Source organism: Chiloscyllium punctatum, chromosome 34 (assembly GCF_047496795.1).
Source record: "Chiloscyllium punctatum isolate Juve2018m chromosome 34, sChiPun1.3, whole genome shotgun sequence".
Taxonomy (NCBI): Eukaryota; Metazoa; Chordata; class Chondrichthyes; order Orectolobiformes; family Hemiscylliidae; genus Chiloscyllium; species Chiloscyllium punctatum.
This window is the reverse complement of record NC_092772.1, coordinates 4,476,275-4,488,676: the sequence shown is the minus strand read 5'-3', so window position 1 is coordinate 4,488,676 and position 12,402 is coordinate 4,476,275. Positions and strand designations below refer to the sequence as shown.

Genomic DNA, 12,402 nt, shown 5'->3' with positions numbered 1-12,402 from the left:
CTGCACCTGCAAACCAACTTCCTGTGAATCATGCACAAGGAAATCCAGCTCCCTCTGTACAGCAGCGTGCTGCATGTTTTCACCATTTCATCAGTTAGCTGTTAGTCCGACCAAAATGGATGACCTCACATTTCCCAACATTGTCCTCCATCTGTTCGACCCTTACACATTCACTTAACCTATCCGTATCCCTCTGCAGACTTACAGTGGCCTCTGCACACATTGTTCTACCACTCAGCTTAGTGTTGTCTACCTTTCTTGAATCGATGCTGTGTCTGCTCTGAGACAATTTCGATCCAGATAGCTCGCTATTTCTTCCTTGAGAGATCGAGCATTTCCCCCTCTACAGAAGTTATGCGAACAGGTCCATTTTAAAATATTGGCATCACATTTGCAGCTATCTAATCTGTCAGAACCGTCCCAGTGTCCAGCACATTTCAGTGAATTATCAAGAGTGCGTTTGCTATTTAGCCTCTGCCATCTGTTATAGTCCCCTGGGATGCACTCCATCACGGCCAGACGACCCATCTACCTTTAGGCTGTTATATTTCCCAACACCACCTCTTTACTGAGAATGATTGCTTCTCTGTCCTCATCTGCCATTGCCTCCATAGGCCTGCAACAACGAGAGTACACAGAGAGTATGTTCCTGTTAAGGCCAAGGCTGGGAGGTGTAGGGAATGCTGCCTGTCGAGAGAAATTAAGGGCCTGGTCAAGAAAATGAAGGAGGGATATGGCAGGTACAGACAGCTGGGTTTGCGTGAATCCCTCCAGGAGTAAAAGGGCAGTAGGAGTATAGTTGGGGGAAACCAATGGCTAAAAGGGGACATGAGATAGCTTTGGGAAATAGGTTTAAGGGAGAACCCAAAGAGATTCGACAAATACACCTAGGACAAAAGAGTAACCACCAGAGATTAGGGACCCTCAAAGATCAGCAAGGCTGTCTGTGGAACCATGTCAGCTTTTACTTAGAGGATGTGGAAGTGAGACAGTTTGGAAAAATAAATAGGGATAACTTGACAAGTGTTCATATTACAGAGAATGAGGTACTGGATAGCTTATAATACATAAAGCTGAATAAATCCCTGGGACCTGATCAGGTGTGTCCCAGAACCTTGTGGGAAGTTAGGGAAGTGATTGCCGTGCCCCTCGCTGAGATATTTGTATCACCAATAGCCACAGGTGAGGTGCTGTAAGACGGGCGCCATTATTTGAGAAAGGTGATGAGGAAAGTCCAGGGAACAATACACCGGTGAGCCTGAAGACAGGCAAGTTGTTGGAAGGGCTTCTCAGGGACAGGATTTGGATGTAATTGGAAAGGCAAGAAATAATTAGGAATAGTCAGCATGGCTTTGTGCATGGAAATCACTAACTTGGTGACAAGAAAGATGTTCAACAGGTTCAACATAACAGACTGGTTAACAAATTATACAAAATTGGCTGGAAAACTGGATACAGAGGATAGTGGTGGAGGGTTGCTTTTCAGACTGGAGGTCTGTGCTGAGCAATATGGTGTAAGGATTGGTGTTGGGTCCACTGCTTTTCATCATTTATATAAATGATTTGTATGTGAATATAGGAGCTATGATTAGTGACTTTGCATAGACACCAAAATTGGAGATGCAGTGGACAGGGAAGAAAGTTACCTCAGAGTACAATGAGACTTCAATCAACTGGGCTGAGGAGTGTCAGATGGAGTGGAATTCAGATAAATGTGAGGTGCTGCATTTTGGAAAAACAAATCAGGGCAGGACTTATACATTTAATGGGAATGGCCTGGGGAGTGTTGCTGAACAAAGAGATGTTGAGGTGCAGGTTCATAGTTCTTTGAAATTGGAATAGGCAGGGTGGTGAAGAAGGCGTTTGGTATACTTGCCTTTATTGGTCTGTGCATTGAGTATAGGAGTTGCGACATTATTTTGCAGCTGTACAGGACATTGATTCAGCCATTTCTGGAATTCTGCTTTCAGTCCTGGTCTCCCTGCTATCGGAATGATATTATAAAGCTTGAAAGGATTCAGAAAAGATGTGCGAAGATGTTTCCAGGGTTGAGGGTTTGACCCATACAGAGAGGCTGAATAGGCTCGGGCTGTTTTCACTGGAGCATCGGATGCTGAGAGGTGACCTTCGAGGTTGATAAATCGTGAAGGACATGGTTAGGGTGAACAGCCAGGGTCTTATTCCCAGGTTAGGCGAGTCCAGAACCAGAGAGCACAGACGTGAGGTGTGAGGGAAAAGATAGAAAGGCGATCTAAAGAGCAATGTTTTCAAGCTGAATATGGTACGTGTGTGGAATGAGCTGCCAGAGGAAGTGTGGAGGCTGGTACGATTACATTTAAAAGGTATCTGATTGGGTACGTGTTTAGGAAACTTTTAGAAGGATATGGGCCAAGTGTTGGCAAATGGGACAAGATTAATTTAGGATATCTGGGCGGCATTGACGATTTGGACCGAAGTGTCTGTTTCTATGCTGTGCATCTCTATGACACTAATAAATTAAAATTATGATACATTTCTCTTTTATGGAAAGTTAGCAAAAGACCTGACAATTCTCCTTGGAGCTGAGGAGCTTAAGCAGTGATTTCAACCAGAAACAGATTTGTTTCCAGGATATTTAATTTACAGAGACACTGAGAGAAATTATTGTCACAATTTTTGGTAACTACCTTCAGGTAATTGGCAAATAATGCAGGTTAAAAACTCAGTAGGTTCTGAGCATCTGGAACAGTTTGAACCACAGCTGGATGCAGCTTTTGTTATTGTCAAAACAGATTTGGAATTTAACTATTTGAGGATAAATGTGGAGGGCTACTGGTAAATGGGAGTGGAGTAAGGGCAGATTGGCAGCATCTCCAGAGGAAGAAAGTACAGCCCCAATGGGCTGAATAGCCCCCAGCCGCTGTGCTCTGTGATACTGCCCCATTCACTGAATGATGAAGCTCATCCCAGGGCAGAGCCACAGTCAGGGGGTGATAGATTCCAAAGAACGCGATGGGAGCAGTTGGACAAAGGAATGTATAACGATCTGGCTGGGGGAGGGTGAATAGCTGTTTATGGAGACTGTTAGTGACTAACCCTAGGTAGTGTATAATTGCAGGCGATGTAATAACAGGGCCTGGTCTATGGGATGGGGGCTAGGACACTAGTACATAGGAGACGTAAGACCTAAAATCATGGAATCCAATATTGAGGCCAGAGGGCTGAAGAGTCGCCAGGTACAAGATGAGGTGATGTTCTTCCAATTTGTGTTAAAGTGTGGCGCTGGATGTGCACAGCAAGTCAGGCAGTATGCAAGGAGAAGGCGAATTGACATATTGGGCCTAAGCACTTCTTCAGGAATGTGAGGGTGGGGAAGAGGACAGATAATAGGATGGATGTGTAGGGCTGGTGGGAAGGTAGTGGGGAAGGTGATAGGAAAATGCAGGTGGGGGTAATGGTGAGAGGGTGGAGTGGATAATTGGGAAGGAAGATGGACAGATGGGACAGTTTGAGGGAGGTGCTGAGTTGGAGGGTTGGATCTGAGATAAGGTCGGGGAGAGGAGATGAGTAAATGTTGCCATGTTGTTGAAGGGTCGCTCCATCCCACCTATTAGTTACTCTTTTACCCCTATCTCCTGCAGTCCAAAGATGTGTAGGTTAGGTGAATTGGCCAAGCGAAATTTCCCGTCGTGTTCAGGGATGTGTAGGTGAGCTGCGTTGTTCAGGAGAAATTTAGAATAACAGAGTTGCGGAATGGGTCTGGGTGGGATACTCTTCGGAGGGTCAGTGTGGATTTGTTGGACCGAATGGCCTGGTTCCACACTGTAGGGAGTCTAATTTTCCCAGCTGCCATCTGTTCTGAGGAAGGGTCAATGGACACGGAATGGCCCTTGGTGTGTGCAGGAGCTGGAAACTGGGAAGGGGGAGAGGCAGCGGAAACCGGGAGAAAATGATTCAGTTTAGACTGGGAGGTTTTATTTACACGTCTGTACAGGGTGTTAGTCCTGAATTAGAAAGTCTTGGTCCCATGTTTTCAGCAAATGGGAAAACGGCTGTGGGCCTCAGTCAGTGATAGGTCCTGGGTTATGGCCGTCATTTTTACTGGGGGCACGGTACAGCAAGGTGCATGGACATGTCCTCTTCCTGGGTGGGGGAGGGTTGATTTGAAGAGGAGCATTTACACATCAGACACATACCAGAGAAATATTTGTCTTTCCAATTCATCCTGCACTGGCTGAGATTTGTTTTGTGAATTCTTTTTATGGGATATTAAATGAGAATAATTGAGGACAGGATCTCAAAAAAGCAGATTTCTGCACTCAGCGGAGTCATCAGGATCTGGATATCATTAGCATTTTACTGTGGAAGGAGAAAGGGCTGTCTGTTTTGTCTCTGGGAAAATATCTCCAATACTTTTGTGAAGCAACATGCAGAAAGATGTTCAAATTTGTGGTTGAATCCCCCCTGGGTGATTTGGCCTGAGTGGGAGCACAGATTTATCCAGATTATACCTAGTCTCTTTGCAGGAACTGTCAGATTTAGTCCCAATCACTCACTTCATGATGTTAACCTGTAAACTCCTAATTTTCTACTCCCTGCAAAATTCTCATTAAAATGCTTTGTGGACTCCAATTCCAGCACATTTTCAGGTGGAATGTTCCAGGTTCTGACAACTCTCTGTTCATCCAGAAACTGCTGAGGTCCATGTTGACTCTGGGGTTACAAAGGGCTGAGCTGAAAGATGAGATGCAGTTCCTGAGCTCCCATTGAGATGCATTAGAACAGGACAGGAGGCTGAGGGCAGTGTAGGTGTGAGCAGACAGTGCAGCCCTGTCATTGTCATTGAGTGTTCACATGGTCCCAATGGGAACAGCCAATTTGTAAGTGATACCTGCAGAGTATTTGTTAAGTTTTTAAAATATAACGTATCAGCTTAAGTAAAGATTGGGGTTTTTGATATATAATGGAAATGTTTGAAGTGGAGAAAGGTTGAACGTTCTATTAAATTCTCTTAATGGGAGTAATTAGCTGAATCGAGAGAGACGTTGTGACAGGAGCCCTCAGACCCGTGGGGTGCTCCTCTTGTACAATGTGGGAAATAAGGGATACTTTCAGTGTCCCTGACGGCTATGTGTGCAGGAAGTGGGCCCACCTGCAGCTGCTGGGAAACTGCTTTTCAGACCTGGAGTTATGAGTGTACTCACTGTGGAGCATCTGAGAATGTTATGGACAGCATATTTAGTGAGTTCGTCACACTGCAAGGTAGAAAGGGAATGGGTGACCATCAAACCAAATAAAAGGCTCAGGAAGGCAGTGCAGGAATCCCCAGTGATCATCCACTTCTCAAAAAGATACTGAATCCTGCTTGGATTCTGTTGGGGGTGAATGTGTGGAGTGGCTTCTCGGGAAATCAGCAACAGCCAGGTTCATGATACCACAGATAGCTCTGCTGTACAGAACCGGAGGAAAGACAGTGGCAGGGCTATAGTGACAGGGGATTCAATGGTCAGGGGTACAGGTAGGCACTTCTGTGGCCACAGACATGAATCCAGGATGGTATGTTACCTCCCTGCTGCCAGGATCCGCGATTATCATGGAGCAACTGCCGGACATTCTGGAGCTGGAGGGTAAAGTCAGTGGTTGTGGAACACACCGATACCAATGACATCATTAAACAAAGGGATGAGGTCCTGAAAGCTGGATATAGGGAGATCAGGGATACAGTAAAATGTAGCTCCTGAAATAAAATAATGTCAGACTTACTCACAGTGCCATGGGCTAGTGAGAGCAGGAATAAGAGGATAGATCAGCTGGACGTGTGACTGGCGAAATGGTATACCAGAGAAGGGTTTAGATTCTTCAGGCACTGGGACCGTTTCTGGGTGGGTCCTGTACCAGCCTGACCGGTTACCCCTGGGCAGAGCTGGGAGAAATCTCCTGGTGGAGGCTTTTGCCAGTCCCATTGGTGTCGTTTTAACTAGTCTATCAGGGGGATGGGAACTAAAGTGTAGGCTTAGATGGGTCAGATTCAGGACAGGGAATGGGAGGTAGAATAGTAGTGATGTAGTCAGCGGCTCAGAAAGCCAAAGGGAAGGAGGATGAAATGAGGATTGAGTCCCTCTTCATCTATCAGTCCTACCATCCCAGGAATTATAGTCAGCAAAATATGGAGCTGTACAGCTCTCTGACTCTAAGTGCTTGAGCAAAATGAGGGAAATCCACAATAAAAACAAAAAGTGCTGGAGATCCTCAGCAGGTCGGGCACCATCTGAAATGCTGACAGATGCAGGAAACATTGCAGCCTTGAAGAAGTGTTGAGATGATCACACCAGGCACTACAATATCGGTTACACGCTGAGTGCCAGAACGTGGGACTAGAATTAATAGGTGCTTGATGACCAGCATGAATACGATGGGGCTGGAAAGGTGACATTTCGGGTCAAGACTATTCATCAGGGCTGACAAAGGGTTCCAACCCAAAACATCAACCTTCCTGCTCCTGTGATGCAGCCTGACCTGCTGCACTTCCCCAGATCCACATTGTATGGGTTCTGACTTCCAGCATCTGCAGCCCATAACTATCTCCACATCCCAGGACTCAGGCTGGTGACCCTCCTTTACTCTCTCAATAACCAGGGTAGCCTTCCTTGGGAAAGGGGAACAAAGGTATACACAGTACTCCAGGTGTGGTCTCACCAAGGCCCTTCCAGAAAGGGATCCCTGCTACTATACATGAATCCTCTCACTAGGAAGGTCACCCATCATTTACATTCTCCACTGCTTCCCACTCCTGCCTGCTTCCGAAAAGAGGGAATCGCAGAGAAACATGGAATCAAATGAGGTCAGAGTCTCTGGTATAAAACTGTTGAACACAATGCCCCCATCTTCTACATACTGGCCATCAAGCGCACGTGCCTGGTGTGATAATCTAACCACTTCTTCAAGGCTGCAATGTTTCCTGCATCTGTCAGCGTTTCAGATGCTGCCAGACCTGCTGAGGATTTCCAGCACTTTCAGTTTTCTCTGTTGTGTAGTACTGAAAGGGGGGATTTACAGTTGAGAAATTCAAATTGAACTTCATGTTCAGTTTTGATAGTTACTGGATCCGTGCAGATCTGAGCATCATTGGCCTTACCTGGATGGAAAGGTGGTGCATTCTGCCCGTGGATGAGTATTTCAAATGTCAGTGTGATTGGGGAAAAAAGTACTGAGACAGCGAAGTCCATGTTAGTGTGGGGACTGTGGAGAGAGATTTCATTGGTTTTTGAAAGTCTAAACAATCATGGCACATTTCCCAGGAACAGTTAAGCCACTGGTTTTGTATGAGGACAATTAACCATGAAACAGGAAACACAAAAGGATTCCTGCATCATGGAAAAAGCTATGAAAATGGGATTGTTGTAATGGGGTAAATTATCGATCATTAATTGTAATCCATTGGCGTTGTCATGTCTGTTCCAACGCTGTGGGGAAACACTGGAAATGTGATGAGTGCAGTGTAGGTTTCAGTTATTAAACTGGAAAAGGTGCTGAAGAAATTTACAAGGATGATGCCAGGGCTCAGGGGTCTGAGTGATAGGGAGAGGTTGGACAAGTGAGGATTTTATGTTTAGAGCAGAGGAAACTGAGGGAGTTCTTTTCTAGAAGTGTATAAGACCATGAGGGACATGGATAAGGTGAATGCACTCCGTCTTTTTCCCAGGAACTCGAGGATCGGACGGTTTGATTGGATCAGTTTAAGGTTAGAGGGGAAAGAATCAAAGGGAAGCTGAGGGGCACCTGTTTTACACAGAGGGGGGGATGGATATGGGAGGGGCTGGCAGGGGAAGTGGTTCAGGCAGGAACACTCTCAACAGGTAAAAGGGATTTGGGCAAATACATGGATAGGAAAGGGTCAGAAGGAAATGGGCCAAGTGCAGGGAAATGGGGTTAGTGTGGATGGACATTCTGGTCGGTATGGGCCAGTTTGGGCCAAAGGGCCTGTCTCTGCTGTCAGATTCTATAACTCTAAGTGCATTTGCTATTTCTCCCCCTAACTCTGTTGGTATCCTGGGATGTATTCCATCAGGGCAATGAGACTTGTCTACCTTTAGCGCCATTAGCTTGCCCAGCTCTAACTCTTTCACGATAATGGTTATTATCTAGATCCTCACCTTCCTCAGTCTCCTTGTCAATTACTGGCATGTTCTTCGTGTTCTCCACTGTGAAGACTGACTGCTGTGTACTCATATTCCTGAACCCTGCTGGATAGGAATAACTAGGCACAGAACTCTGAGAGGTCTTCTTTGAGTCTTTATTGATGAGACATGGTAGTTACCTGGGTATTTTATGTGCAAAACGCCTTTAGGCAGCATCAGGTCCGATGTATGGCTCCCATTCTTCTACCTATGTGATTTGTGACTGCATAGAGACTGTCTCTCAGGATTATCTCCATGTCAACAACAGTTAAAAAGTCTCTAGTTCAGTTCAACTCTGGTTAAACCACACACCCCTCCCCCACACACCCCCTGTGGCTCCCTCAAGTACCTTACAGGCGCTTCAGTTTCAGTGGAGCTGTCTATCAGGATTCTGATATGGAGGAGCCGGGGTTGGGGTGGGGTGGACAAAGTTAAAAACCACACAACACCAGGTTATAGTCCGACAGGTTTATTTGGAAGTACAAGCTTTTGGAGTGTGCTGTGATTTTTAACTTGATCAGGATTATCTCTCTGGTAACTGTTAAATGCTTCAACAATTACAGAGGCCATATGTTCACCAAACAATAGGTTTCCCTCTAACAGTGTAAAAACAATGACTGCAGATGCTGAAAATCAAATACTGGATTAGTGGTGCTGGAAGAGCACAGCAGTTCGGGCAGCATCCAACGAGCAGCGAAATCAACGTTTCGGGCAAAAGCCCAGGGCTTTTGCCCGAAACGTCGATTTCGCTGCTCGTTGGATGCTGCCCGAACTGCTGTGCTCTTCCAGCACCACTAATCCAGTATTCCCTCTAACAGTGTAAACTGCTATCTGTCCCTGGGCATTGCTACTCATCACTTTTTATACCCACTCCCATCAAGCTTTCAGTTGACCTTTTGAAGTTTTTCTAATCTCCTAGTTTCTCCTTGGTCTTTGCCAATTTGTATGCCTTCTATTTCAATTTGATAGACTCCACTTATTTCCTTAGACACCCATGGCAGATTATTCCTTTTCCGATAGTCCTTCGTTTTCACTGATATATAAACTTTTGCTGAGCACTTCGAAAAATTGCTTTGATATTCCTCCACTATCTGTAAACTATCCCACCGTAAAGTCTTTGCTCCCAGTCTACATTACCAACTCCCGCCTCATCCTATTGTAGTCTTCATTGTTTTAGCACAGGATCTACGGACTGGATTTAATCTACCCGCTTTCCATCTGTGTTCGAAATTCAACCAGATTTATCACGCGTCTTTTGTCAGATTACGAGGTGAGGCGATGTATCCTGGGTGTTTTGTTTTTCATTATCAGTAACCTTGGCTTTGTAATAAATTACAGAATAGATATTCACAACAGAGTATTCTGGACAGTGTGAATGTACGACACAATCTATAACCATAAATCACTGTTACCCCTCAGTTTAAAATTGCAAAACCATTATCTCCTACACGCTTCCTCACTATCTAAGTTTGGAACGCTAACCCATCTGACTATCCTGCTGTTTCCGAAAATCCCCTTTGGTGAAGGTGGTGAGTTTTGGATTCATCTTTCCAGTTATTACCGTAAGAAGATAAGCCCTGGGCCCAGGAGAGGTAATGCAGCCCTTCGAACCAGCCCCACCATTTAATACGGTGATGATTGAGCTCACCTCGGTCTCAGCTGGATTTTCCCACCTTCTCTCTCCCCCTCTCCCCCTCTCCCCCTCTCCCCCTCTCCCCCTCTCCCCCTCTCCCCCTCTCCCCCTCTCCCCCTCTCCCCCTCTCCCCCTCTCCCCCTCTCCCCCTCTCCCCCTCTCCCCCTCTCCCCCTCTCCCCCTCTCCCCCTCTCCCCCTCTCCCCCTCTCCCCCTCTCCCCCTCTCCCCCTCTCCCCCTCTCCCCCTCTCCCCCTCTCCCCCTCTCCCCCTCTCTCTCTCACCCTTCAGCTCATTGCAAATTTAAAATCTGTATCTGTCCATTAAATTTGCTCATTGTCTTGGCATCCACTGCGTTTTGAATAGGGAATTCCACAGATTCATAACACGTTGAGATAGGTACATTCTTCTTCATGAGAATAGAATAGAATCCCTGCAGTGCAGAAGCAGGGTATTCATCCATCGGGTCCACACCAATCCTATAATTCAGACTCACCCATTCCCAGTATTTCCCATGGTGAATGGCTTAATCTGCACATGCATGGACACTGTGGTTTACCATGGCGAATCCACCTAACCTGAACATCGTTGGACTTTGGGAAGAAACTGGAACACCGAACAAAACCATGCAGCCACTGGGAGAACGTGTAAACTCCACATGGTCACCTAAGGCTTGAATCAAACCATGGTCTCTGAAGCTGTGAGGCAGAGGTGCTAGCCACTGAGCCACCTCTGCCTAAAACTGCTTCCACTTATTGACCCCTCCACCCCGCAATTGACTGAATCTATATTCCTTATGTCAAAAATTGGGTTGTCTAACCAGATGTCTCAGTCAAACCCAGTGACAAGCTAAATGTCCTGTCTGTCTGAATGGGGATCCTATACACAACACCCTTCCATCCCACACGTTTCATTCACTTTCCAGAGACAGGGCTCCAGTGACTTCATGGGGACTGTAACTTCCATAATTCCTGAGGCAGGAACCACAGGTGTATTGGGAAACCCGGCACTGTATATGTACAGAATGTGGGCGGGTTTTGGAGCATGTGTTTTGGGGTAATTAGGGGAAAGTATTTCACACTGTGATTGGCTTGAGGAGGAATGTATCTGCTTGTAGTATTGATCAGTTGGGGGGTCAAAGTGTCACTACACCCTCGTGGGACCACTCTCCATCCCCAGTTCATTGTAATACTGGGAATAAACTAATGGGAAACAAGGAAGAATCTGATCCATTCTCCCAGATTAAAGGTTTCTCTTCTGTCCAGGATCTGCCACCTCCCTTTCTGTTTCCGTCTGTTTCATTCTGCTCTTACATTATTGACTTGCAGCAACTGAAGGGAAAGCAAGTAAACCCAGAAAGGGTGCAGAGTCAAACCAGGATGGGAAGTGGTGACATGGATCTGTTTATCAGTAACTCCATGAGAATGAGGAGGGTGTACATTAGGGGGTAGTAGAGTCAGAATGGTGGGAGAGAGTAAGTGGGCTGGAGGGTTACAGCTTTGGGGGAAGAAAGGGGAAAAAGATATTCCAGAGAAACTAGAATAGTCTGTTCTGAATTTCTAATCTGTACATATTCCTTTACACAGAGTGCTAGATGGTGAAGATTTGCAGACTGAAATCTCAAAATCATGTGCAGATTGTGATTAAGTTAACCAGCATTTGAAGAACCAAAGATGGAGAATCACTTGGCCAAAATCCTGCAACTCTCTCCCTCCCAGCATTGTCGGTCTATCTGCGACAAATGGACGGTGAATGGTTCAAGACAGCAGCTCACGACCATCATCTCAATGGTACCTAGTGATGGGGTATAAATGCTGGCTGAGCCAGTGATGACTATATCCTGGAAATGGGTTCTATCTCTCATTGCTGAAACCCAGTTGATGTTCCTGCAGGATGATGAGGGACGCTGAGTGTATCCTCCAGGAAGAGCACCATCACATTAACCCTGCCTACACCCAGCAATAACACAGCAACATCGCTGGTATACATGGCAGTGAAGCCTAAGGAGGACTGAAATATAGTTCTTCAAGGTAAAGCCATGAAAGGGGATTGGAACACAGCAGGAACAGGAGACTGAGCTGAATGGTCAGCTGTTTCCCATTGAATGGTGGGGCAGGATTGAAAGGCTGAATGGGCTCCTCCTGCTGCTATCTCCCAGGTATGTATATAGTCACGGAGCCTGGGTAGGAAGAAGGGGGCAGGGATTCTGCAGGAGATTGCACTTCGACCTCTGTTTTCAGTGAGGGATGGTTTGATGGATTTTCTTTAAAATTTATCTTTAACGCAAGGTTTGTGAATTTGTTTTTTTTTTAAAAGTACAAGTTTATTCCACAATAAATAAAACTTAAAGAATTGAAACTATCTGCATATAACAGTTTTTAAAATTTCAAATGCCCTTTAAACAAAATCCTGCCTACTCCCGGACCCCATCACTTTTCAGTTACTCAAACTCCAGGGAAATATTCCTTCCCTCTTTGAACCTTTGGTTTGATTTAACTACTTTCAGTTCTCGTTCTGTGAGCTGTGAAGCATTTTTCTCCTCCCCAGAAGTGTTATCTCCCACAGCTGAGCAACCTTCCCACCATCAACATCATTATTCTATTATTTTGTTTTTT

The 12,402-nt window shown here is 45.7% G+C and overlaps 1 long non-coding RNA gene across 3 annotated transcripts in view; it reads left to right on the top strand.

The window, feature by feature from the left end:
• LOC140458758 (uncharacterized) overlaps positions 1 to 12,148 on the top strand; it is a 29,549-nt gene extending 17,401 nt beyond the window's left edge. Inside the window, exons 7-8 of one of the 3 annotated variants that reach the window (XR_011953647.1) lie at positions 9,339 to 9,426; positions 11,374 to 12,148. This is a non-coding gene — a long non-coding RNA (uncharacterized lncRNA). Of the gene's footprint in view, positions 1 to 9,333; positions 9,427 to 11,373 lie in introns of all 3 variants that reach the window. The other 2 variants (XR_011953646.1, XR_011953648.1) reach the window with 2 other exon arrangements.
• Positions 12,149 to 12,402: the final 254 nt, after the last annotated feature.